The sequence below is a fragment of the Oncorhynchus mykiss genome, chromosome 3, assembly GCF_057628025.1.
Source record: "Oncorhynchus mykiss isolate SJ-2025 chromosome 3, ASM5762802v1, whole genome shotgun sequence".
In the NCBI taxonomy this organism is placed as follows: Eukaryota; Metazoa; Chordata; class Actinopteri; order Salmoniformes; family Salmonidae; genus Oncorhynchus; species Oncorhynchus mykiss.
Genome location: NC_143024.1, coordinates 76,426,815 through 76,454,234, shown reverse-complemented (window position 1 = coordinate 76,454,234; position 27,420 = coordinate 76,426,815). Strand labels below are relative to the sequence as shown.

General features: G+C 45.1%; 1 pseudogene; it reads right to left on the bottom strand.

The window, feature by feature from the left end:
- Positions 1 to 5,499: 5,499 nt before the first annotated feature.
- LOC149984680 (uncharacterized) lies at positions 5,500 to 26,000 on the bottom strand (annotated as a pseudogene).
- Between the last annotated feature and the right edge of the window lie 1,420 nt (positions 26,001 to 27,420).

The window sequence follows — 27,420 nt, the reverse complement described above, 5'->3', positions numbered from 1 at the left end:
AGTATTTGGACAAAACTCCGGAAGCTATTTTCCTGTTGTAACAACTGCTTGTAGAACCCTTTTTGTTTATTTAAAATATCTTTCACCTGGAATAGAGAAACACTGTCCTCTCCATGACTCCCACCTTTGGTTTTGGATGCCATGGTAGCAACGTAGGCTAACGCTGGTAGTCCACGCAGTTCCAGACATGGCAACATTTAGCAGGGATTTAGACAGAAACAAGCCTGTGACAATCCGCTGTCCCAGTCCACAAGTGCTAACCACTTTGCTCTTCAAACGTTTAGTTGTCCCTAGACAGATATAGCTGTCCCAGCAACTGATGCTAACCGTATCGTGGGATCCGAATTAAAAAGGTAGCTAGTAACCACACTTTTTCAAAAGAACACTTTCAAAACAACAACCCGAGCTATACCTCATTCTGTGTTCAACACATAACGATGCTCTGTACTGAATGGTCTGTACCAGAGTATGTGGGGTGTTGTATTTAACTGCCATGCTTATCCGGTGCTATAGCTCTGTGTGTTTGTTCAGAGATTTGTGTAAAGCTGAGGAATTGTTTTCATAGTGAGGTTTCAAAATAAATAAGAGTTTAGTTCCGACTACAAGGGCTTTAGCATGCTGCCGCCTGGTGTGTATTTGTGTGTGTGTGTTTGTGTCTGTGTGTGTGTGTGTGTGTGTGTGTGTGTGTGTGTGTGTGTGTGTGTGTGTGTGTGTGTGTGTGTGTGTGTGTCTGTGTGTGTGTTTGTGTCTGTGTGTGTGTGTGTGTTTGTGCATTTGTGTGTGTGTGTTTGTGTCTGTGTGTGTGTGTTTGTGTCTGTGTGTGTGTGTGTGTTTGTGTATTTGTGTGTGTGTGTGTGTGTGTGTGTGTGTGTGTGTGTGTGTGTGTGTGTGTGTGTGTGTGTGTGTGTGTGTGTGTGCACAACAAGATATCAGTCTGACTTCATGTCCCAACGTCCTTGGACAAACGTCTATTTTTGACAAGTAAACTGACTTAATCTGCCGACATTCGGTGACAAACGTGTTACATTTTAGGCACAAAGAAACAACTCTCAGGTTAAGTTTAGGCATGAATTCTGACTGGTTAATTGAAGGATTAAGGTTCGGGATAGAGTTCAAACTTTAGGCATTAATTCCAACTGAGCTTGCTAAATTGTTGTGGACGGATGCCGGTGTGGTATAAGCCGTGAAATCCAGCTCTATAGACTGTGGGTTCAATCCCAGTGGGTTCAATCCCAGTGGGTTCAATCCCAGTGGGTTCAATCCCAGTGCGGGGCAGATTTGACAACGTTTCTGTCCTCGGGATCTGCACGAAGATTGAATTTCACCTTGGATCTGGAGTGATCCCTCTGGTGTGCATGAATGCATTTCTGCTAGCAGTAGAAGCAAAGTTCAATAGACATAGAAGGAATTTAAGTTCTTTGCCAGTAATATAACATTGTCGGATCAGTGAAGGTCATAACATTGACTGATCAGTGAAGGTCATAACATTGTCTGATCACTTCATACAGGAGGAACTAGATCTAGATCATCTAATAGACTGTATCTACCTCAGCCAGAGCGATGATGAGACACCTCACATTTTCATACGGGAGTTCTGTGTAGCTTTGTGGACAGAAAATGACACTATAGGAGTCCACTGGTAGAGTGACACTGTCCTCTGGTGTTACATTGGACTGAAGCAGGTAATGTAGTTGATATCTACCATCAGTGTGAAATTCCTCCAACCTTAATTTGAGCTTAAAACAGCAAACACAGGGCGCTCAGCAGCCAGCCGGATGTGTGTCACAGTGTGTGTGTGTGTGTGTGTGTGTGTGTGTGTGTGTGTGTGTGTGTGTGTGTGTGTCAGCAGCTGTTCACCAGTTCCTCTGAGACAGACAAGGGTTTACATTCCTGTTGGATTTACCAAGGCACACAATTCCACACACACTAGCCCTTATTACTTATCACACACACACACACACACACACACACACACACACACACACACACACACACACACACTGCTTGCCAACCTTGATTACTTAGCAGATCTTATTAAAGCCAGAGTGCGGTGGGGTATTTTAACAAGCCGCCAGTTAAGCTGTGGAGTAACTTTAATTCTGCCTGGCACGAACACACACACACACACACACACACACAGACACATACACACACACACACACACACACACACACACACACACACACACACACACACACACACACACACACACACACACACACACACACACACACACTGTTGGCAGTTCTGAGCGATATCTGGGTGCTGATCTATCGGCTCATGTGATGTTAACTCTTGTTTCTGCAGCTGTGAATGCCCTGTCTTGGTTTATGTGAGATAGAGCACTCTACTTTCTCTTAAAGTACACATTGATTCCCCCTCCAGGCAGACATTGGCCTTGGAAGTGGTTTAGGCTAGTGTAGACAGACAGATTGGTCCCTTCAACTAAACATTGATGTTCATTAGCCTGATCATCTGTAACACAACGACGGGCCAGTACTGGGTCTCTTTGTCAATATGGGCTCTGGTCATTATGGAGTTGTAACTGTGTCACTTTTTGATGTGTAGATATTTGCACACGTTTTGGGTCTTTTTTTTAGGCTGTGGTTGTTTTGGGAGCAGTAGTATAGCTAATGATGCAGTGTTGTGTAATATTTAGTTCAGACTTGGAAGGGGTGGGAGGGGGTCTCAGCTTGTTGACGGATTTAGCTGTGGAGGCAAACGGCACGACTGCTCATTACTGCTCATACACTGTGTGTGTGTGTGTGTGTGTGTGTGTGTGTGTGTGTGTGTGTGTGTGTGTGTGTGCTAAGCGATTCTTTTTGAGGTCGGTTCTGTTTCGATTTTTTGGGGGGACATTAAATGCACTATGCATTATGTGGGCTGAATTCTATAATACAGAATAAAACAATTCATAAAAGTCCCATGATGGTAGTGACTAGGGCTGTGGCGGTCATGACATTTTGTCAGCTGGTGATTGTCAAGGAAATAACTGCTGGCCTCACAGTAATTGACCGTTAATTAACATAAACACATTTAGCATCTCCTGGCTTCCACGCATAGCCTACAAGCCACTGATACATTTTAAAAGTCTAATACATACATGTAATATAACCTACACCATCACAATAAACCCATTATTTATTTTAGACAGGACTAAAGAAACATGATATGAAGAAAATGTAGTCTATTTCAGAAGAACAGAATAGCATACTCTGAGTTGTCCTCATGTTAGGTCCTGATCTGGCTATGATATATAGCTGTGGACTATGCTAGTTCATTTAGTAGACAAGATTTGCTTGGTATTCCGTTGCATTATTTTATAATATGAAGAATATAATTGAACAAAGCTGATTAAAATAGAAAGGATATTTTCTCCAGACGATTTGAGGGAGTGCGCACATGCAGCAATTCTGTGTTGAGCGGTTAACAAGTATATGCTTAATTTAGTTATTTATGTAACTTTAGTTGTGATACAAATGCTTTGCTATATGTTTTGATTTTTAAAACATTCTAAGGCTACATGAAGCGACTCAAATTATGGTTTAAAAAAAGTTGCATTAAAGGCATGAGCTCATTCTTTGTTTTTTTTTCGCAGGCTGTACACACTTTATCAGACTCTCTTTCACAATTTGACAAGTACTTGATAATGCCTCGAATTTCCTGGCTGCATCCCCTTTGTGTGGCCGTAATGCCCCCCCCCCCCCCCCCCCCCCCCCCAAAAAAAAAATCCATGCCTTTTGCGGCCAGTGTCCGTTGTTCCCTTGGGCTGAATATAGTAATTCTAATTCCCTTCTCCCGGCTGCGTGCGAAGCACCTCTCCGTCACATGATCGGGTCTTTTGCATAGACTACAAGTGAAGACAGACACATCGGGAACACACCTGGACACGTCCTTATCCAATTACATTTACATGTACTTTTTGTCAGCCAAAAAGATGAGTAGACCAAACGAACAGCAACAACACTAGCCTACGTCAATCTACTATTCCCCATAGTACAAAAGTTGACCTATTATATTCTGTGCAAAAACAAAAAATATTCCAACATAGTCTGGGACAGTTGTGGGATGCGATAGATCCCAAATTAATACAACCACTAGCATAAAAAAAACTGTTTTAAGCAAGGAGCCTGACGTAACAGATCAGAGCGTTTAGCTTAAAATGTTGATCAACTATTAGGCTATTTATTCACATTATAAGCGCAGCACTGTGCACATGTTAGTAGGATATAAATACGAATGTTCCATTAGCAGGAAAACACCATTCTCAAAAGTTACCACAAATGCGATTGTGCATGTAATCTTTTCATTACTAAGGTGTATTTTTATGGTGAAAATGATCTTCCCCAAACTTGAAACTCACTAGCTGCCTATAGAAAACTGATGGGACCCTCCTCTTTTTAATAGAGGCCATCACTCAGTTTTCTCATGCAATTGAGTAGCCTATAGAAATGTTGCGCAACATGAGCTCATGGGCTCTCATGAAGTGTTTGATTAGATTTTCAATTACATTTGCATTGATGCCACAGGGATTAGAGGGATGATAGAGTACTGAGTACCAGGCAGTTAGCAAGTTTGGTAGGCTACTAATGACCAGCAGCAGCATCAGAGCTTTGAGAAGCCTAATTACCATGACTAAATGGTCACGTGGAATTTGACTGCGTTCATGACTCGTGACCATCTGTGCAGCGGTAATACGGTCGCCGTAACAGCCCTAGTAGTGACTGCCCATTATTGCTTATCACTTATTAATCATCATTTATTCACATTAATTTACTTTAATAAAATATTTCAGTTGCGTATATTACATTTGTTTTTGTTTCATTCCAAGTCATCATCTCATCTTTATAGTGCTGTTGTCTATGCTGTCTGACAAAATCACTATTTTAGTAGTTCTTCAAAATAATAAGGAATATTTTATGACTTCTGAATTCCAACTATCAATCTTTTAGATCATGTACTTTCAGGTAGAGATACCTTGCGAAGCAACTGCTTTCTATCCCTCTCAATCGCAAGTTCTCTCTCCGGCCGTGTTCTTGAGGATCAAAACCACAATGTATCATGGGTCAATTGTGACTGACTGATCTACAAATAATGAGTGTTATTTATAATGCAAGGTGATTTGTAGATTAGTCAGTCGGCAGTCGCCTGCAGTCCTTTTGCTGTTCTTGAACACAGCCTCCACACAGACTGGACAAGTAGGCACGCGCAATGGATTAGTAGTAAATTACCACGCTTTCTGCACTGAACTATGTAGTATATTGGCTTGTTGGAAAATGCAGATCCCTACTATATCTCACAGTTCAGACTTTATCTGATTTATCTCTAGAGAAACTGCCCATTGAGCAGAAAGAAAAAAAACTGAAATGGAATTAAAAAAATTGAACTGACATTGGTCAAAGAGTTGTTTAAAAAACTAAAAATAAAAATGTTGGTTAATCGTTCAGCACTAGTGTGTGTGTCTGTGTGTGTGAGTGTGCATTGAGCAGTTTGGGTCTCTCAGAATGCCAGCTCCGTCGAGTTCATGCCTAACACAGCGGACACAAACACAGTTAATACACACATGAGCATACAAAGAAGTCTCACACTGGCCTTACTCATGCACGTGGCCTTTAGTTTGAAGGATACAGGCTCTGACATGTTTGTGTTGCATCGGAGGTACACCCAGTCAAACACAAAGGGTTACTGATTGCCTCTGAGAAAACATAGGTAAACACACACACACACACAGATACAGAGCTACTGGGGCCTCTTCCATCCTCATCGAGGAGCGCTGAGGTGGACTGAAGCGGTTTCTGAATTGGTCTGAAGTAGGGCTGTGACGATGCCAGTATCGCAATATTTTATCCATGGCAAAAATGAAAACGCGAAGCAGATTCTTTGTCCCTTAAGAAACCCGCTGTATGTAAAATATTGTGTGCTTGAAAATAAATAAATGTGACTCTGGATGACAACATAATTTGTTTTTTTTACCTTTATTTAACTAGTTAAGTCAGTTAAGAACAAATTCTTATTTACAATGACGGCCTACTGGGGAACAGTGGGTTAACTGCCTTGTTCAAGGGCAGAACGAAAGATTTTTAACTTGTGAGCTCAGGGATTCAATCCAACAACCTTTGGGTTACTGGCCCAATGCTCTAACCACTAGGCTACCTGCCGTCCCTAAACATACTGATGTTTGTTTCCAACATTAGGGCTGTTTTTCTGAAGAAGTGAAAGTGAAATCCACCATGATACTAGTAACGAGTATCGCCATACTGGTATCGTCCCGGTCGTAGCCTAAAGTGGTCAGAAATAGACTGTAATGGACTCGCAGTTAGTTCTCTGCTGTGATCTTTGGTGGTCTAGTAGTGGACTGAAGCAGTCTGGAGTGACCAAATAGTCTGTAGCGGTCAGAATGATGCAGGCCTGGCTCAATAGCTCATGGTCCTATGGAATCATAGCCTAACATGCGTGCCTGAATCGGTGTGTGTGTGTGTCTTTCTCTTTGTGTGAGAGAGAGAGACCAGAGGGGAAAACGATTAGCGAGAGGGTGGGGAGTGATAGAACAAGCATGCACACACACCATCCTACTCTACTCCCTCGCTCACTGTGTTTGTTGGTCCTGGTTATATAAGTGGCAGAACCTCTAGAAGCACAGGCATGCGCATGTTAACACCATTGATAATGTTTCTCTAGATTGAACTTCAGCCCAGTTTGTGTTTGCAGTAGAGTGTGTGTTGTGGTTCAGTTTGTGCTTGCAGTAGAGTGTGTGTTGTGGTTCAGTTTGTGCTTGCAGTAGAGTGTGTGTTGTGGTTCTTGCTAGCGCCTCCGACCTCCTCTGTCACCCTGGTTTAGTGCTGGGTCCATCTCCCCCTAACCCTCTTTTCTTGTGTAAGTGTGTATGCGTATAACCTGGGCCTGACAGACTGGGTAAATGCCAGCCAACACAGAGCCCAGAGCTGGAGAGAGCATTTTGCCATTGGAGGCAGTTATAATTCTGAGGATCCTTCAGTTTAGTCTCGCAGGGTCTCCTTAGCCAACGTAACTTTTCACTAAGGCTTTTCTAGTCAGGAGCATAGTGGGTGTTTGTCCTTGGGATTTGTTGGCCTATATAACCTGGACTGGTTACAGTTTGACACCTTAGCCAGGGCAAATATCCCTCTCACCTACAATAACACACAGACACAAGGCTTACCCCCTGGGACGTCAGCCATTCCCATGTTCACCAAATCCCTTTCATCCTGGAATTATATTGTTCCTAAAGCGAGGTCAGCTCAGCTCCCACATGGAAGCTATCAGAAAGCCTGTGACTCACCCTGTGCATGTGCTTGTGTGGTGTTTGCAGTGTGAGCGTGCATGTCAGTTACTGCATGCCAGTAACGAGGATACTGGTTCTCCTCCACGTATGTGCCTGACCCAGGGTTGTTTCTGTTGTAAAACCCCAGTTTGACTGTTTCTATGGACCTAGATTACTGCACCATGGGCCTAAACACACAGAGAATATACTTAGATTACTCCACCTTGGGCCTGATCACACATATAATATCCCTAGATTACTGGCATGGACCTGATCACACAGAGAATATATATATATATATTAGATTACTGCCATGGGCCTGATCACACAGAATATACCTAGATTACTGCCATGGTCCGATCACACAGAATATACCTAGATTACTGCCATGGGCCTGATCACACAGAATATACCTAGATTACTGCCATGGGCCTGATCACACAGAATATACCTAGATTACTGCCATGGGCCTGATCACACAGAATATACCTAGATTACTGGCATGGACCTGATCACACAGAATATACCTAGATTACTGCCATGGTCCGGATCACACAGAATATACCTAGATTACTGCCATGGGCCTGATCACACAGAATATACCTAGATTACTGCCATGGGCCTGATCACACCAAATATACCTAGATTACTGCCATGGGCCTGATCACACAGAATATACCTAGATTACTGCCATGGGCCTGATCACACAGAATATATCTAGATTACTTCCATGGGCCTGATCACACAGAATATACCTAGATTACTGCCATGGGCCTGATCACACAGAATATACCTAGATTACTACCATGGGCCTGATCACACAAAATATACCTAGATTACTGCCATGGGCCCGACCACACAGAATATACCTAGATTACTGCCATGGGCCTGATCACACAGAATATATCTAGATTACTTCCATGGGCCTGATCACACAGAATATACTTAGATTACTGCCATGGGCCTGATCACACAGAATATACCTAGATTACTGCCATGGGCCTGATCACACAGAATATACCTAGATTACTGCCATGGGCCTGATCACACAGAATATACCTAGATTACTGGCATGGACCTGATCACACAGAATATACCTAGATTACTGCCATGGGCCTGATCACACAGAATATACCTAGATTACTGCCATGGGCCTGATCACACAGAATATACCTAGATTACTGGCATGGACCTGATCACACAGAATATACCTAGATTACTGCCATGGGCCTGATCACACCAAATATACCTAGATTACTGCCATGGGCCTGATCACACAGAATATACCTAGATTACTGCCATGGGCCTGATCACACAGAATATATCTAGATTACTTCCATGGGCCTGATCACACAGAATATACCTAGATTACTGCCATGGGCCTGATCACACAGAATATACCTAGATTACTGCCATGGGCCTGATCACACAAAATATACCTAGATTACTGCCATGGGCCTGATCACACAGAATATACCTAGATTACTGCCATGGGCCTGATCCCACAGAATATACCTAGATTACTGGCATGGACCTGATCACACAGAATATACCTAGATTACTCCAGCATGGACCTGATCACACAGAATATACCTAGATTACTGCCATGGTCCGGATCACACAGAATGTACCTAGATTACTGGCATGGGCCGGATCATACAGAATATACCTAGATTACTGCCATGGGCCTGATCACACAGAATATACCTAGATTACTCCAGCATGGACCTGGATCAGAGCAGCAGTTTTTTACAGCTCAGGGTTCCACAAGTTCAAGTCTCCTGTCAAATGCTCCCTCACAACCAGCTGGCAGGCAAAGCTTTTCATATACTCTGAGCCTGGTGCCATTATAGTACCTAGTGCCTTAAGAGCTTTAGGTATACTCTGAGCCCTGTACCGTTAGGATACCTTGAACCTACAATGTCTGATGCCCCAGGACAACTCTCCATGGCATAAGTAAAGGAGACTGATTGATAGTGATCTGTGTCGGATCGATAACTATCCTCCAGCCATCACGTATGTAGAACTCTGACTGTTGTGTTGAGACAGAGTTCAGATAAATCCCTCTCGGTGACTGTAGACTAAATCTGAATGTATTCTGCTGTGTGTGTGTGTGTGTGTGTGTGTGTGTGTGTGTGTGTGTGTGTGTGTGTGTGTGTGTGCGTGTGTATCTCTGTGTGCGCTTTTGAGGGGAATGCAGATGGAAAGAGGGCCAAAAACACTGAAAATAAACAACAGGCACAGAGGAATATCAAAACCCCTCCAGAGATATTTGACTTTTCAGAATGCTCTCAACCCCATTCTACTGAAGCAAACTAATTAAAGCATTTGCAGCCCACAGCAACAACACTGTCTCCAGTCTGCAGTGGCTGGGGGGCTCCAGAGGGAAAGAGAAGCTGTCTACAGTACATAACACAAAGTTCAGATCCAAAACGTAGAGATTTTATTAAAGACTCCATTCAACCAGTCTAACCCAGGAATACGCCACTGGGAAGAGAAAACAGAACAATCGTCTCCAAACCACATCAGCGTGTGTGTGAGGGCCCCTGGCCCCCTGCCCCAGTGCTGTCTGTCTCCAGATCCTGCATGGGCCCCGTAAACCACAGGAGCGCCTATTCACTTCACCAAAGCCTGTTAGCTGATCTTTTATCAAGTGATCTTCCAAAGGAGGCTGACTAGGCTTGGTGCTGGGCTTGGTGCTGGGCTTGGTGCTGGGCTTGGTGCTGGGCTTGGTGCTGGGCTTAGGGGTGGGCTTGGTGCTGGGCTTGGTGCTGGGCTTAGGGGTGGGCTTGGTGCTGGGCTTGGTGCTGGGCTTGGTGCTGGGCTTGGTGCTGGGCTTAGGGGTGGGCTTGGTGCTGGGCTTAGGGGTGGGCTTGGTGCTGGGCTTAGGGGTGGGCTTGGTGTTGGGCTTGGTGCTGGGCTTAGGGGTGGGCTTGGTGCTGGGCTTAGGGGTGGGCTTGGTGCTGGGCTTGGTGCTGGGCTTAGGGGTGGGCTTGGTGCTGGGCTTAGGGGTGGGCTTGGTGCTGGGCTTGGTGCTGGGCTTAGGGGTGGGATGGGTGCTGGGCTTAGGGGTGGGCTTGGTGCTGGGCTTGGTGCTGGGCTTGGTGCTGGGCTTGGTGCTGGGCTTAGGGGTGGGCTTGGTGCTGGGCTTAGGGGTGGGCTTGGTGCTGGGCTTAGGGGTGGGCTTGGTGTTGGGCTTGGTGCTGGGCTTAGGGGTGGGCTTGGTGCTGGGCTTAGGGGTGGGCTTGGTGCTGGGCTTGGTGCTGGGCTTAGGGGTGGGCTTGGTGCTGGGCTTAGGGGTGGGCTTGGTGCTGGGCTTGGTGCTGGGCTTAGGGGTGGGATGGGTGCTGGGCTTAGGGGTGGGCTTGGTGCTGGGCTTAGGGGTGGGCTTGGTGCTGGGCTTAGGGGGGGGCTTGGTGCTGGGCTTGGTGCTGGGCTTAGGGGTGGGCTTGGTGCTGGGCTTGGTACTGGGCTTGGGGGTGGGCTTGGTGCTGGGCTTGGTGCTGGGCTTAGGGGTGGGCTTGGTGCTGGGCTTGGTGCTGGGCTTAGGGGTGGGCTTGGTGCTGGGCTTAGGGGTGGGCTTGGTGCTGGGCTTGGTGCTGGGCTTAGGGGTGGGCTTGGTGCTGGGCTTAGGGGTGGGCTTGGTGCTGGCTTGGTGCTGGGCTTAGGGGTGGTGCTGGGCTTGGTGCTGGGCTTGTTGCTGGGCTTGGGGCTGGGCTTGGGGCTGGGCTTGGTGCTGGGATTGGGGCTGGGCTTGGGGCTGGGATTGGGGCTTGGCTTGGGGCTGGGCTTGGTTCTAGACAGTGGGCCAAGTTCTACCTCTCTACAGCAGGCTCTGCTGCTCTGGTGCTGCTGACTTCAAAGCTGCTAACCACAGGCAAGGAATGCAGCCCCAACACAGGAGAGGGTTGATGGAGGGGGGAGAAGGAGAAGGAGAAGGCTGGATGGGGGGTGTAGAGGGTAGAAGGAGATAGATGGAGGGGTTTGAGATAGAAATGTAGGGGTGTTTGTTTGGGGGGACCCCCAGTCCTGGGTGGGGCGCAGGGTAGAGGGGGGGTGACAGAGATGGATGAGAGTGTAGTAGCTGTGACAGCAGGACACAACCTCACACTCACCCAGAACAGGGGGAGACCGGCTCTATCTGATAAACACAGGGGAGGTACGTGGGAGACAGGGGGAGGTAAGGGGGAGACAAGGGAGGCCTCTGTAGCTCTGATTGTCTGCTGTGTGATTTCTGACAGGACTGTTATTAACTAGCAGTCCATTGAGGCTGCAGGGCTTGTGAATCCTCCTCTGCCTGTATTGCCCCTGTGAGGCCTGTATTTCTGGAACGTGGATGTCTGGTTTATAGAGAAATGTTGAGGTAAGCAACCAGCAGGAAATGTTGCTTAGCGATGTCCGTTTTAGGTTGGCGCTTCAACAACCATTAATCAGAATATGCATCAGGGTTACAGATGGAGAGCTGAGAGCAGAAGTAACATTCTACAGTACTGTATCCCTCAGCTGGCAATGTCAAACCCCACTTCCAACTCACTGCAGTTTCAGATATGTGTGTGTGTGTCCTTGTCCTTGCTGTGAGAACTGTGCTGGTTGTATTGTTTGTCTCCTAAATCTTTAAATGAGGTCTGTAGGTAACGCTCCACTGGGATCTGTGTGTGAAAAGAACGTAGGCAGTGAGGTGGAGCCATGGGATAGAGGGAGAAAGAGAAAGACATGATGACCTCCATGGTGAGAGGACACGTCTCTCCGTGTGACAGTGTGGTGGTGTCACACACCCCACTCTGTCCAATCAGCAGGAGGGGGAAAATGTCACCGTCACGCTGAATTGTGGAGGAAGGGACAGATCACAGAATAAACGAGAGGAGAGACCTTTCCTTTTGCCTCCACCAGCCGGAAAACAAGTACGACCCAAGGATGCAGTTAGTTCCTCAGTACATGCATCACTCTGGGGAGAGCAGTGTGTGTGTGTGAGGGTGTGGGGGTGTGCGTGTCCTCAGCTGATTAAAGCCGGTCAAGCCTCAGTGATCAGGCCTTTAGCCGTCTCTCCAGTCTGAATGCCAAACACAACAGAGCATGCCCAGACCAGCCATGTGTGGAGACTGGTCAACCTGAGGAAAAAGGGATGAAGGAGGAGAGATCTGGGGGAAAAGGGATGAAGGAGGAGAGATCTAGGGGAAAATGGATGAAGGAGGAGAGATCTGGGGAAGAGGGGATGGAGGAGGAGAGATCTGGGGAAAAGGGATGAAGGAGGAGAGATCTGGGGAAAAGGGATGAAGGAGGAGAGATCTGGGGAAAAGGAATGAAGGAGGAGAGATCTGGGGAAGAGGGGATGGATGAGGAGAGATCTGGGGAAGATGGGATGGAGGAGGAGAGATCTGGGGAAGATGGGATGGAGGAGGAGAGATCTGGGGAAGATGGGATGGAGGAGGAGAGATCTGGGGAAAAGGGATGAAGGAGGAGAGATCTGGGGAAGAGGGGATGGATGAGGAGAGATCTGGGGAAGATGGGATGGAGGAGGAGAGATCTTGGGAAGATGGGATGGAGGTGGAGAGATCTGGGGAAGATGGGATGGAGGAGGATAGATCTGGGGAAGAAAGGATGGAGGGATGGTGGAGGAGAGACAAGAACCACACTCTCTCTCTCTGAGTCAGAAACAACATGACTGTGTTCAGTAAGAATAAATGAGAGACAAAGCTTTGAAACTGTAAATAAAATGGAATGTTCTGGATAACCTCAGGTATCGTCACCTAATGAACATAACCCTGGATTAGAGGTAATGAACATAACCCTGGACTAGATGTAATGAACATAACCCTGGACTAGAGGTAATGAACATAACCCTGGACTAGAGGTAATGAACATAACCCTGGACTAGAGGTAATTAACATAACCCTGGACTAGAGGTAATTAACATAACTGTGGACTAGAGGTAATGACCATAACCCTGGACTAGAGGTAATTAACATAACCCTGGACTAGAGGTAATTAACATATCCCTGGACTAGAGGTAATGAACATAACCCTGGACTAGAGGTAATGAACATAACCCTGGACTAGAGGTAATGAACATAACCCTGGACTAAAGGTAATGAACACAACCCTGGACTAGAGGCAATGAACATAACCCTGGACTGAAGGTCTTCTAAGGAGAGATTTAGTGGTTATTTTAGATCTATTTCTTGGTAGATCCTCTTCAGAATTAAGCTGTTTCACGTCCCTCTCTATTGAGTCCTCCCCTTTTTCCTTCCTTCTATCTCTCCATCTCTCCTGGACCTTGAGCAAAACGTTGTGACATGGCTCTATACAGCAGCTCTGCCTTTGTGACTATCACCCCACGACTGACCCTGAGATCTATACCTTCTCTCTTACACAGTCATACACAATGTCTCTCCCTCCATCTGTTGTCTTTCTGTGTGGGTCTCTCTCTCTCTCTCTCTCTCTCTCTCTGTCTCTCTCTCTCTCTCTCTCTCTCTCTCTCTCTCTGTCTCTCTCTCTCTCTCTCTCTCTCTCTCTCTCTCTGTCTCTCTCTCTCTCTCTCTCTTGTCTGTGAAGTGTCTGGCAGTTATAGAGGGGCATAGGAGGCCAACCTTTAAAGGTTGAGATGATGCACAGATGAGCACTGACCTTTAACAGCGGACACTGTATGTGAGATGGGTCCATACGACACACAACTGAGGGTGAGGGGGCAGACATGGAGAACTAAATGCCAGGGAGGAATGTCCAAGAGGAATTCTTCCACCCCCAGATGCATTTTCACCTCTGCCTGTTCAAGTCCAGGGTGGAAGGCATTTGTCAAGGGGAGAGAATTGTAGTTTACTCCCTGGTCTAACAGTTCCTCTCTTCTCTACTTCACTCCTTTCAAATGAATTGCTTCACCTTTTCATTCCTGCCGCACTGTAGCTCCTCTTGTGTGTACTGGTGTGTGTAGCTATCGTGGTATGTGCGTGTGTGTGTGTGTTCTTGTCTCATGTCATATTGCGTTGTTATGGTGACAGCTCGTTGACAGGGTAATTGGTGTAGGTGGTGTTGATGACTCTGCAGTCTTAACGAGGAAGCTCCAATTCATCCATTGATTTACATTTAAATAGGACCTAAAAGGTTACAGCCTGCTAACTATCATCTGTATGTACTTACCATGCTACTGTCTGATTGACACACACACACACACACACACACACACACACACACACACCAGGGAGATAGTTCAAGATTGACGTCAAAATTGGACATCTACCCATGTTCTGATGTCGGGAATTGCCTTCAAAACCGGCCACTAGGGACAACAGTGAGCGCTATTACCATCAAGTAGGCTTGCGTTTTGCTAGAACAATAGTCGCCAAAAGCAAGCCGAGATCTACCGCTCAGATCTACCGCTCAGATCTACCGCTCAGATCTACCGCTCAGATCTACCGCTCAGATCTACCGCTCAGATCTACCGCTCAGATCTACCACTCAGATCTACCGCTCAGATCTACCACTCAGATGTTTTTTTAAACATCACTTAATCATAAGCTTATGCAACATTAACCAATTAAAAACAGCTTATGCAACATTAACCTATTAAAAACAGTTCTGTAGCAATGAGGTTTGTGCAGTAGGCTATAGGCCCAATGCATTATCACTGTATATCGGCTATGCTTGAATTGCCCTGCCAGTGTTGTTCTTCTCAGACCACTTTGAAATGATATTTGTAGATAATTGTAGGAATATCATCACACTGGTAGTAGATCATTTGTTGTATAACATGTGAGGCAGCGCTGAGTGAGCATAATAATTAGTTTTAAAAAATGTACTGGACTGTTTGTCAGTCTGAGGGGAGGGAAAGAGCAGGTGAGGCTGCCTCTCACCCGACTCACCATCCCTCTGCTCTCCCTCCTCTGAGAAAAGGGGACATAGTCTTCCAGCTGATGGCGAAACTCGTTGCACCGCATTATTTTTGCCTCATGCACCAATTCCTGTTGTTACTCCTACGACCAGAGAAAGTGACATATTCCTTGATATTAAAAAAGACCCAAGCCGCTAATAATAACAACGCAAGCTTATCAAAACACTCTGCTATACTCATTCATTGCAGCTGCATTGCTGGTTTTAGTGTGGGTGGAAGTAGGGAGAATGCACCTTTTATGGCTAATAAAAGGGTTGAATAAAGTGTTGACAGTACTGAATAACAACTTAAACCTGATCTTACAGCTCTTTGCTGTATTCATTAAATCTCTTTTAAGTCATGGTTTTACCATTTTTGACATCTCACAGTATCAACTTTGCTGTGCGTTTGAGGCTTCTTTTTACAGCCTATGGCTCAGCCTATGGACACCCTATGGACACCTTGCAGGCAGTAATCTGAGCAGTGAAGGCTCCTCAGAGGAGGAAGGGGAGGACCATCCTCATCAGTGAATCAAACAAAAGTTGAAACGTTAAAGTTATCCTTTTTAGATAAAACTGTACTAAATATATTCATGTCACCAAATAATTTATTAAAACACACTGTTTTGCAATGAAGGTCTACAGTAGCCTCAACAGCACTCTGTAGGGTAGCGCCATGGTGTAGCCGGAGGACAGTTAGCTTCTGTCCTCTGTCCTCATCTGGGTACATTGACAAAACCTAAGAGGCTCATGGTTCTCACCCCCTTCCATAGACTTAATTATGTAATTATGACCATTTCTGGAGGACGTCCTCCAACCTATCAGAGCTCTTGCAGCATGAACTGACAAAGGATCAGATAATTAATCTAGCACTGCAGTGCATAAAAGGTGGTGAGCAGTTTACTCAAAGAGAGAGAAACACAATAGTTCAACAGTTTTGAACAAATACATTTATTCCAAAATTAAGGAGAAGCAAGAGAGAGCTAGCTATATTTCGTAGTATAGTTTTTTTTCACTTTCACTTAGCTGGAGTCTAAAGCAGCTAGCTAGTTTAGCCTACTCAAACACCAGGCTCAAACAGAAAGGGATGCTATGTTATCTAGCTGGCTATGGCTATCCAACATTCAAACTCTTCCAAGTCAAGGTAATCTTTTGATTTTATAAATGTATTGCCACTGTGGCCCGCCAGTGTAACTGCTAAACTTCTTGTTGCTTAATGTACATTGTACAGCATGATTGTAGCGGGTTTAGTAATGCGTTAGTTCTAGTAGCTATGTTGACTATGAGGTGACAATGATGTAGGTTGTGTGTAGCGGTTAGCGGTCATGATAGAAATGTTTGGCTTGGGAAGTTGTGTTGTGCACTGAAGTCCACAAGCAGAGGAGAAAAGGTGAGAGGAGAAGAGCGCATAGATAGATGCGAGAAGGAAATATATATATACAGTATATATATATATATATATATATACTATGAGCTGTTTGTATGTGGCTGTTATGAAAGTGAACTGTGTTTGAGTGTGATCAGGCATTGAGCCAATTTTGATGAAAAACATTTCTTTAATGGAAGCAAACGGAACTAAACTGGAATCAACATACCTGCATTTGTCCAATAGAAACTCTTGTTTGCAAATGTTGGACTGATGATTACACACTATATCAGCTAGATGCAGGCAAGAGAGTGCAAGGCAGGCAGTATTGAATGTGGCACTGTCTGTTCAAATCAAATATAATCAAATGTATTTATATAGCCCTTCGTACATCAGCTGATATCTCAAAGTGCTGTACAGAAACCCAGCCTAAAACCCCAAACAGCAAGCAATGCAGGTGTAGAAGCACAGTGGCTAGGAACAACTCCCTAGAAAGGCCAAAACCTAGGAAGAAACCTAGAGAGGAACCAGGCTATGTGGGGTGCCGGGTGGAGATTATAACAGAACATGGCCAATATGTTCAAATGTTACCTTGATTACTCAAAATTCTCTCAACGTTGTAAGCTTTCATTCATAGGCTAGGTTGTAACAACCTCATGTAGTAGCCTCAACCTATCAATGTTACTTTGAGCTGGGTGAATGGAATATAAATGACAGTCATCCTCCCTCATCTTAAACGGCACCGACCACCACTGAGGCCTCGTTATTCTTATTGTGTTACTTTTATTATAACTTTTTATTTTAGTCTACTTGGTAAATATGTTCTTCTTGAACTGCACTGTTGGTTAAGGGCTTGTAAGTAAGCATTTCACTGTAAAGTCTACACTTGTTGTATTCGGCGCATGTGACAAATACAATTTGATTTGATTTCGATTTGATTTGAATCTGAGCTATCTGATTGCCCAGTGGTAGGCCTATAGGTGCACTTCATTTGCTCTCTGGCCCTGCCTGGTAGGTGGAGTTCTACCTTCAGACACATGAAATGGTTCAAAATGGGAACACTTTGTCTTCCCAGCACTAGGTCTGCTGAATGAAGTGCACCTACCGACAACAGAACTAAACAACAAAAAGACATGAGAATGCAAGGCTTCATCGTAGTTTATTATTTACAGAAAGAGATGGACCGGTTGGTGACCGCTGTGCTAGAGTTTTGTGGATGTGGATGGTGAGTGGGGATAATCCCATGACTCTGGGTCAGAAGGGTGTGTGTTCAATCCCAGTCGTGGACACTTTAACCTTAACCCTTACCTTAAACATTCAGAATGAGTGCCTAAACTTAACCCTTAACTTTCAAATTTGACGTTTGGAGAATTTGGATGAACTTCTGATTCTGCATTGAGACTGAGAGCTTGTCTCTCTCACACACACACACACACGCTATCCCTGCATATAATTATATAGAAACTAAGGTGTTAATTACAATGTCATATATTAATCATGGTTGCATAGCTCTTTTGATTACTGATGTTTTATTCAACTGAATGAATATAATTTCATCTGTCAGTTTGAGCCTGCCTCTGCCCCAGCTGAAAAGTTACTGCCATGAGATGATCACTGCTGATTTGCTATGCTGAGAGAGATGTGTGTGTCTCTCGCTCCATTTATGTATATGTCTTTCTGTACTTGTGAGTATGTGTCCACTACTATGGCCTGTGTGTTTGACAGTGTATTGATATACATGGCCCGCTCTACAGCAGTGTCCAGGCTGGAAGTTATCTCATCTTCAGGAGGTGTGTTTGGTCCCTTTCTAAATCCTCCCTGAGCGTTGAGAACAGTGGTGCTGTGATGTGATGCCGGCTCCATACTGGGGATCAATGGTGATTATCACCAACACTTATCCTCTCTTCGCTTTTCTTCTCACTGACACGCAGCAAATAATCGTCTGCAGGTGTTTGAACAATAACACAGTGTAAATGAGCTAATTAAAATGATGCCTCCCTCCGTGTGGGTGGGTGGTAAGGTTAGGGATTAGTCAATGGGGAAAGTCAGGAGTACTTCAATAGAAAAGCACAAAGCCAACAGTTCCGCTAAGTGAGCTGTGCTGTGTTGTAATGATGCCATCTATCACTCCACTAGGGATATGGCATTTGTAAAATTGTTCTTAATATTTTAACTGCATTTTTTTTCATTGTTTAAACGATAAGAGAAAATCGTAAAATGACGTGAATTCACAATTCAGATATGATCCAGATATGACCACTAGGCGTCAATGCAGTTAAATCTATCAATGTACTGCAGTTCTGGCTACTTACCAGACGGCACTCGCCTTACTATTGTCGCCCACTCAGCAACGATGGTAGTTAATGCCGTTAGGTTTTCTGCTGTGTCTCTCCTCCATGTGTCAGTACATGTGACTTCATGTCCCACGTCTCATCAATGTGATGGCTTGTTGCAGTGATGTATGACCGCGTGTTCATAGACCTCCAACAATCTGTTGTTAATGCCCCTTATGGTGTTTGAGGGCTGACGCTTGCAGAGCAATTTCTCCATCCAGGCCGTCCCGGTTTTTCCATATTGCATCTAATAGTCTGGTTCTAGATATGTGTTCAGGCATCAGGGCAGTGAAGACAACATCCTCGACCATTGACGATGGCTGCATATCAGCTACAATCATTTCTCTAATCAGCACTGTGCTTTTCTCACTCCGTCCCTTATCACAAGGGACTGCTGCCAGCAACGGGTTGAGTCACGGTGCCTCCCTTTCAGATGGTTACGCATTCCACCTGTACTGCCACAGTTCGCATTTATTTCACCACCTTCTCATTTAACTTGTAAAAGTATTGCCATTCAGGACTGTCACTTCCCTGTCTCAGTCTCTGGCATTTTTCAACTGTTAACGACGATGATGTGCATAGCGTTTGACATCCGTGGCAAATAACTAATGTTACAGGGTTGTTGTATTAGGTACTTGTTTAAACATGTTCCCTTTGTCATGATGTTTCCGACCTGTTTGGTAGTGGTAGTTTCGTGATAACTGCACTGTGAATCAACATTTTTTTTTGCTACATATATTTCGGTAATTTTTCTTTTTTTTTCATGTTAATGATCCCAATGTAATTTAAACTTTCACACCCCTACACTCCACTCCTCCTCTCCTCTCCATCAGCCACACTGGAGCCATTAATGTACCATTTATTTATGGCTCTATAAAAACATTAAAGAAGAGGAGAACAGTCTCACTGGCACGAGAACATGAGTTATGGGAAAGGGGGAAAAATTGGAAGGGAGAAAATAGGGAGGCTGTTGTGCCATGTGGAACATACCAAACCGTAGCATTCCTGTTTTCCTATTGAGGGAGCGAGTAGAGCAGTAACCCACAGTTCTGACCTCTACATTGGAGTGTGTAACATAGCTCTGCTACTGAACTATGAAATCTACAGCCATTTGCCTGTTCAACTCTATAGTTCTATCGTTGGACTGTGTAAGCTGTTCTAGTTGGGTTTTCCCAGGTTCAGGAAGCACAACGTTCTCTGACAGGGTTCTCTGGTTCTGTGGGAGCCACTAAAGGGAGGCCCCTTTCTCTCATTGTCCAGCTGGCAGGGGTGCTGTAGGGGGTTTGTGTGTTTGGTTGTGTTTGTGTCCGATTGTGTGTGTGTGTGTGTGTGTGTGTGTGTGTGTGTGTGCGCGTGTGTGTGTGTGTGTGTTTTGCACGCTCATGGGGCCAGAGCGAATCACCATGTGTGGACCCAGTAGGGGGACATTCCAGTTGCCCCATGCTTTCCTCAGCCCATTCATCCAGTGCTCAGCTTGACTGTAACAATATTGTCCTCAGCTCCAGCCTCTTCCCTGCTGGCCCCTAACCCATCAGCCCCACAGCCTCCTCTGTACTGGCCCCTAACCCATCAGCCCTACAGCCTCCTCTGTACTAGCCCCTAACCCATCAGCCCCACAGCCTCCTCCGTACTAGCCCCTAACCCATCAGCCCTACAGCCTCCTCCATACTAGCCCCTAACCCATCAGCCCTACAGCCCATCAACCCTTCGGGCCTCCTCCCTACTCCCGCTAACCCAGCCATCAGTTCCCTGTCACCTTCCAGGGCAGGGGCTATGGTCTAGGAGAGAGGGGATGAGGAACGGGGAAGAGAGTGAGCGTGAGGAGGCCAGTCAAGTCTCTCTCCCAGGGCTAGGCCTCCCCCTGGTTATGTGGTGGTTGACATTGCAGCAGCATGTAGTGTGAGGTGTAGAGGAGCACACATCTCCACTTAACACCTGGTGTTGTGTTGAGTTGTTACTTGAACCTAACACTCTGATTCAGTTACATGTTGAATAGTTTGGTGGGATTGAAGTTTAGTGTTTTCTCCTCTCTCTCTTCTTTTTAGTCTCTCTCTCTCTCTCTCTCTCTCTCTCTCTCTCTCTGGCCTTTCTCTCCCAGTGAAAGGGCTGTTCATCACTATTCCAGGACGTAGCTGATTAAATGTGATTAAAGCCAATCCATCCATCAGAAGGCCTTTCACTCCGTCACCTCACTCTGTCATTACAGGGGGTCGCCGGGGGGACTGTGTGTGTGTGTGTGTGTGTGCGTTTGTGTGTCTGTACGTGTGCTTGTGCCCTCTCTTCAGATGTCTTGTAGCCTGTGATGGATGTTTCCAGACCATAGAGCCACTATTAAAGAGGTCCTCTACTCTCCCTATAAAGAATACAACTCTAGTATCTCTACTCTCCCTATAAAGACTACAACTCTAGCACCTCTCCTCTCCCTATAAAGACTACAACTCTAGCACCTCTCCTCTCCCTATAAAGACTGACAGCGTGTTCATACGTTAGGACCTCTCCTCTCCCTATAAAGACTACAACACTAGGTCCTCTCCTCTCCTTATAAAGACCACAACTCTAGAACCTCTCATCTCCCTATAAAGACTACAACTTTAGGACCTCTCCTCTCCTTATAAAGACTACAACTTTAGGACCTCTCCTCTCCCTATAAAGACTACAACTCTAGGATCTCTCCTCTCCCTATAAAGACTACAACTCTAGGATCTCTCCTCTCCCTATTAAGACTACAACTCTAGGACCTCTCCTCTCCATATAAAGACTACAACTCTAGGACCTCTCCTCTCCCTATAAAGACTACAACTCTAGGACCTCTCCTCTCCCTATAAAGACTACAACTCTAGGACCTCTCCTCTCCATATAAAGACTACAACTCTAGGACCTCTCCTCTCCCTATAAAGACTACAACTCTAGGACCTCTCCTCTCCCTATAAAGACTACAACTCTAGGACCTCTCCTCTCCATATAAAGACTACAACTCTAGGACCTCTCCTCTCCATATAAAGACTACAACTCAAGGACCTCTCCTCTCCCTATGAAGACTACAACTCTAGGACCTCTCCTCTCCCTATAAAGACTACAACTCTAGGACCTCTCCTCTCCATATAAAGACTACAACTCTAGGACCTCCCCTCTCCATATAAAGACTACAACTCTAGAACCTCTCCTCTCCATATAAATACTACAACTCTAGGACATCTGCTCTCCCTATTTAGACTACAACTCTAGGACCTCTCCTCTACCTATAAAGACTACAACTCTAGGACCTCTCCTCTCCATATAAAGACCACAACTACAGTGCCTTGCGAAAGTATTCGGCCCCCTTGAACTTTGCGACCTTTTGCCACATTTCAGGCTTCATACATAAAGATATAAAACTGTATTTTTTGGTGAAGAATCACACGTGTGTGATATCCAATAAATGTCGTTCCACTTCATGATTGTGTCCCACTTGTTGTTGATTCTTCACAAAAAAATACAGTTTTATATCTTTATGTTTGAAGCCTGAAATGTGGCAAAAGGTCGCAAAGTTCAAGGGGGCCGAATACTTTCGCAAGGCACTGTATAGGACCTCCCCTCTCCATATAAAGACTACAACTCTAGAACCTCTCCTCTCCCTATAAAGACTACAACTCTAGGACCTCTCCTCTCCCTATAAAGACTACAACTCTAGGACCTCTCCTCTCCCTATAAAGACTACAACTCTAGGACCTCTCCTCTCCCTATAAAGACTACAACTCTAGGACCTCTCCTCCCCCTATAAAGACTACAACTCTAGGACCTCTCCTCTCCCTATAAAGACTACAACTCTAGGACCTCTCCTCTCCCTATAAAGACTACAACTCTAGTATCTCTACTCTCCCTATAAAGACTACAACTCTAGGACCTCTCCTCTCCCTATAAAGACTACAACTCTAGGACCTCTCCTCTCCCTATAAAGACTACAACTTTAGGACCTCTCCTCCCCCTATAAAGACTACAACTCTAGGACCTCTCCTCTCCCTATAAAGACTACAACTCTAGGACCTCTCCTCTCCCTATAAAGACTACAACTTTAGGACCTCTCCTCCCCCTATAAAGGCTACAACTTTAAGACCTCTCTTCTCTCTTTCCCTTTCCTCTCTATATTCTCTACCGCTTTCAGCCAAAGTGGTGGTTATGATGAATGATGTTAGAGAGCCCCATTCTGTATTAAATCCCTTTGTCTCAATGACTCTGAAACACTACTGAATGGAGACACAGTGGCTGGGGATGAGAGAGGAGAGAGGGAGAGAGAATCTATCAGACTGTACTGAAGGTCTGTACTGAACACACATAAAGGTAGGCCTACACTCACAGAAGGAGACTTATTGAAGAGCACTTAGCCTGTTTGTCTACCCCTGAATGAGCTTCATGTCTGTATTGTCCTGAAGTGAATGTTTCTTTGACCAATAATCCATTATGAGCATACGTGGGTGTGTTTACGAGCGTGTTGGTGTGGTTAATGGTACAGTGTGAACTTCACCACAACTGCAGTGATCTATCATGCTGAGATCCAACTGATAGCTCCTGCCCTGAGGGGGGCCATGTGTGTGTGTTTCTAACTACTGTAGGTGTGTTCACTGGTAGTAGATGAAATGAGAATTGATAGCGAAGCTATTGGGACCCTCCATCAGTGTGTGTATACGTGTGTGTATCGATCCTGCCTTAGCAGAGGGGCCCACCAAAAGGGATTTCACTGTGTCTGTCTCTGAGCTCCTCTCTGCTGCTTTAACACATACATCAATACGACTAATACTGATGCTCAGCAGGCAGGAGACAGGGAGGAACACACAAACACACTGATACACACCATAGTGTGTGAGAGTATGGTTATGTTGAATTCAGCTCCTCGTGTGTGATTGCTACTTCTTGACTATGAGGTACAGGAGACAAAGTGCAAGGTGAATATTCATAGTTTACATTTCTTTCTCTCTGTCTATCTCTCTCTTTCTCTCTCGATCGCTTTATCGTTCTATCGCTGTCGCAGCCCAGGAGGTTGGAGAGGCGTGTTGGTCCCTCCCAGTCCCCTCCTCCCCTGACAGCTAGAAACACTGATAGGTCAATGTGGCTGTCACTGGGTTAGTCGCTATAGTGACAGATCGGAGTAGAGAGACAGGGACATATCTCTCTGAACATCAATATGGTGACAGGCAGGCTGCTGTATCAACATCCACCTACTGTACACAACACACACACACACACACACACACACACACACACACACACACACACATATCTCTGATCTAAGACTATGTTGGGTTCCTTTTATTAAACACTGTGTTTGTGTATTTTTGTAATCAGAATAAAGTAAGTACCTCATGTAACACTGTGTACATACAGTGTACCGGGGCTGTCTGTGTATACAGTGAGTGAGTATATGGATGTTCCAATTTATGAGTGAGTGGACAATTTCAGATTCATGTCAACTTTATTATCCCACCGGGGGAAATTCATTTGGTCGTGTGCTTAAAAAGACCGGACATAAAACATAAAAACACAGAATAATGCACAATAAAATGAATTTGAAAGTGTGATAGCCCACATATTTACAGTGAAAGTGCAATATGCTGTACACTCAAGGGACCAATAGACTATGCATGGTAGAGCCTAATGGCCGTCGGAATAAAAGAGTGCCCATATCTATCTGTTCTGAAGTTCTTTTGAAGGAGTCTCCTTCCCCTTGTCCAGCTGCTGTTATGACAGAGGTTTGAGTGAAGGGGATGGGTACTGTCCTGTAACATGCTTTCAAGTGTTTGGAGGATGAGGTTTGTTCACAGGCTGGTGGCTCATCCTTGGTCTATAACAATTACCCTTCCTGCCGTCTTGATCAAGTGCTAAAGCATGACTTGGTCTTGTATATCAAACCAAAAGACAGAACACTCTGCAGGACAGATTTGTAAAACATCTGTAGGATATGGCGATCAACATTAACATTCTCTGTTGCAGTTTCTTTGCTTTGCCAGGGCTCGGGCATTGAATTTCAATGTATTGTCTATTTATATTCCCAGGTATTTATGTGGTCACTCTATGGAGTGATTCCTGTTGATCTTAGTAGACGTTAGTGCATTTTTCTTCCTTTCAACATCAGTTTCCATCTCTTTTGTTTTCTTAGTGTTTATTTCAAGAAGGCTATCTGCGCACTATTTCCCTGTTAAAACCTTCAAGAGACGTTTGGTCTGGGTGGAGGAAACCCTATAACAGCAGTGTCATCTGCATATTCAAAGAATTTGTGGGCTGGGTCAGAGGCGTGACAATCGTTTGTGTACAGTGTGTACAGCACAGGAGGTTGGTGGCACCTTAACTGGGGAGGCCGGCTCGTGAAGCGGAGTCAGTGGAATGGTATCGAATACATCAAACATATGGTTTGATGCCATTCCATTTGCTCCGTTCCAGACATTATTATGAGCCGTCCTCCCCTCAGCAGCCTCCACTGGTGTACAGGATTGGTGAAAGTACGCAACCTTGCGGGGTTCCCATATTCACCGTTCTAGATGTGGAGATGGCGGAGTTAAACTTCACTTGTTGAGTGCGGTTCACAAGGAAACTATTAGTCCACTTGATCAGTAGAGAGTTGACACCAAAGTTCACCAGCTTATCCACCCCACCAGTAGGTGTTACTGAAGTCAATAAATACAATTTTCACTTGGCTATTTGCCTTTTCTAAGTCATCGTAGATGTTGTTCAGCATGACCAGTAACGCATCATCAATGCCCCTGGAGGCACGGTAGGTGAACTGGTTTGGATCTAGTTGGGATGAGACACCAGTGAGAAGATATTTAGAGGACAATACATACTGTATGTCAGGGCTACGTTGTTCTTTACCTTTGGCCTGATGTATTTTTTTTGACAATCCGCAACTTTTTCCATAAGTCTGGAATTATCCCGCTTTCCAGTGACAGCTGGAACAGCTTCTGGAATGGTAGTGCGAGCTGGTCTGCACATGTCCAGATTGCCTTGTTGCTGACTCCATCTGGACCATATGATTTTTTTTAGGAGTTTTTTTCATTCCTGATTCACCCACGGTTTATTATTGGGAAGATGTCGTCTTTCTTTTTGGGAACAACGAGATCCTCACAGAAACTGATGTACTGTACTCAGAGCCAGTATCCGCTGCCTCTTCCAGGTCGTTGGCGCTGTCCATCAGTCAGTGGACTGGAAACAGTCCTGGAGGGCTTCAGTAGCTTCAGGAGTTTCTTATTTTGGCCTTCTCTTGCTGCAGTCGCTGTTTGTAGACTGTGATGATCTGAACAATGTTATGATCTGAACTGAAGGTCGACCGATAATGATTTCTCAACGTCGATACCGATTATTGGAAGACAAGAAAAGGCTGATGCCGATTAATCAGACAATTTTTTAAATGTAGATATATATATATATATACATTTTTGTAATAATGACAACTGCAACAATACTGAATGAACAATGAACACTTTTATTTGAACTTAATATACCACAAATGATGGTCTTTTGGATGCGTGTTTTTAAGGTGATTCCACAGGTTGGTGGTATTTTTTTATTTAGCCGTTGCTGACCCCATGCTTACATCTTTATCACAAATAAGACACCTTGCTTTCCCTGGTGCCAATTCCATGTAATAGTCTCACACTGGTGCTCTGCTTTTCTCTGCCATCTGTAAAACCCACACAGCTCTGAAGTGACAATGATACTGAAGAATCTGCTTAGGAGACAAATACTCTCAACTGTTTGAATAACAATAGAGTTTAAGTTACCTGTGATGAATGTTGAAAACAAAAACTGTCATTTCTATATGCAGGAAATCCTATTTTAATAATGGACATGGTAAGTATTGACTACCAAAGTGTGAGTCATAATTACCATGACACCGAGCAAAATCTGAAAAGCGGTTCCAACACCTGGGATGTTACCATTACAGAGGTCCAGACCGGCTTCACCTGGGATGTTACCATTACAGAGGTCCAGACCGGCTTCACCTGGGATGTTACCATAACAGAGGTCCAACAGGCTTCACCTGGGATGTCACCATAACAGAGGTCCAACAGGCTTCACCTGGGATGTTACCATAACAGAGGTCCAGACAGGCTTCACCTGGGATGTTACCATAACAGAGGTCCAGACCGGCTTCACCTGGGATGTTACCATAACAGAGGTCCAGACAGGCTTAACCTGGGATGTTACCATAACAGAGGTCCAGACAGGCTTCACCTGGGATGTTACCATAACAGAGGTCCAACAGGCTTCACCTGGGATGTTACCATAACAGAGGTCCCAACAGGCTTCACCTGGGATGTTACCATAACAGAGGTCCAACAGGCTTCACCTGGGATGTCACCATAACAAAGGTCCAACAGGCTTCACCTGGGATGTTACCATAACAGAGGTCCCAACAGGCTTCACCTGGGATGTTACCATAACAGAGGTCCCAACAGGCTTCACCTGGGATGTTACCATAACAGAGGTCCAACAGGCTTCACCTGGGATGTTACCATAACAGAGGTCCAGACCGGCTTCACCTGGGATCTTACCATAACAGAGGTCCAACAGGCTTCACCTGGGATGTTACCATAACAGAGGTCCCAACA